The sequence below is a fragment of the Buceros rhinoceros genome, unplaced genomic scaffold (genome assembly GCF_000710305.1).
Source record: "Buceros rhinoceros silvestris isolate BGI_N320 unplaced genomic scaffold, ASM71030v1 scaffold13936, whole genome shotgun sequence".
Lineage (NCBI taxonomy): Eukaryota > Metazoa > Chordata > Aves > Bucerotiformes > Bucerotidae > Buceros > Buceros rhinoceros.
The window spans coordinates 11,715-13,206 of record NW_010419399.1 but is presented as its reverse complement, the minus strand read 5'-3'; positions in this window follow the sequence as shown (position 1 = coordinate 13,206).

Here is a 1,492-nt window from a genome sequence, read left to right as displayed (position 1 = left end):
GGGTTTTTGCCTGGCTCAGTGCTCAAACCTGGTCCATGAGCATCCGGAGAGAATATATGGTAGTGGGAGTTTGCATCCTGAAGATTTATTTAGCTCCTATTAAAGCAGCTGAACAAAACCCCAGCCAAACTCCAGTTAAACAGCTCTGCCATGCTGCAGGAGCAGGCTGTAGCTCCTCTCTGAAGATTAATCCTGGCACAGCTCTTTATCTTTAGCTGCAAATCCAAAGCATGATTCTGACTGGGAAGGAGGTACGTCTGAAAGATGACAGAGCAGCTCACAGTCCTAGACAAACGTATGTGAGAACTTAAACGCCTTTAAGTTCTGCATCTGCACCCTGGCACTGCTGTAGGTGACAGACCTCACGCCCTGCACCCCGGGGAGCTCCCTGTGTCCCCACGCAGGCTGGCACTCTGCACTCAGTGGGGCAGGAGCTTTCAGCAGCTGACAGGCACACATGCAGCCAGCTTAATGCTGCTGACATGATGACATATGAAACGTCAATCTCTGGGCCAAAGGGCTTTCACCCCTGGCTCAGCCTACCCAGGACAGCGACAGCTCAGAGCTGAGGAGGTCAGTCAATACCTACTGAGAGACTTAAAGAGTACTTTAAACACTGCTCTTCACACAGGAAAAACCCTCACCCAGTTAATCAGCCAGTTCCTCCCGGACACTGAAGGTGCTTCACTGCAAGGACAATTAAATTAGAAGCAATGAATCACACACCCCCATCCATGTAAAGCTGCTTTACAGCTGTGCACACCAAAGTAGCATCATTCCCAGACAAAATTCAATCAGCAAATCACACCTTTAAATGCATTGTGGGATTTTTTTTTTCCTGGAAAACCCACCACCTCAAAGGCAATAGAAAAATTCAAAGAGATTGGTCCTTTCTGGGGGAGTTTGGGAAGGGCTGCAGCAGACAGGACTCTACACCAGCACAGAGAGGAAATCAGACTCGTGAAATGCTACAGGCATTGGATCTCCTGACACACCGCACACAGGGCACAAATCGAGAGGAACTTTTCAGTGCAGGACTCCAGCAAGACCAGCATCAGCAAGATGCAAAACGTAAACTGCAAGGTAATTCAGGTATGATTCCAGGGGAGGTCGGAGATGGTTCAGGCGGCCCTCACAAGTGTTTCAGCTGGAGAAAAGAACCGATGAGGGTTCTCCTCCTCGCTAAAACTGGTACCAGGGCCACAAGCCGCAATATGCTGGTCCCCCTCTAAGAAGGGCTGTTTCATGCTGCGCTCACCAGCAGCAAAGTGCCCACCCACCCCTGCAGGGAGAGGCTCTGCTGGGTGTTCGGGTTTGCAGACCCCTGGGAAACAGCTACTGCCTACCCCAAGCCAGCAGCTGCACAAGCACAGCTGCTTCTGATGCCACAGGAGCAGAGACCAGCCGTGATGCTGCTCCACCAGCATAGTTTTTTTTTTTTTTCCCCCAAACATGTGGGTGTTGCCCCTGATGCTGGGAAAGACCTTTTCCC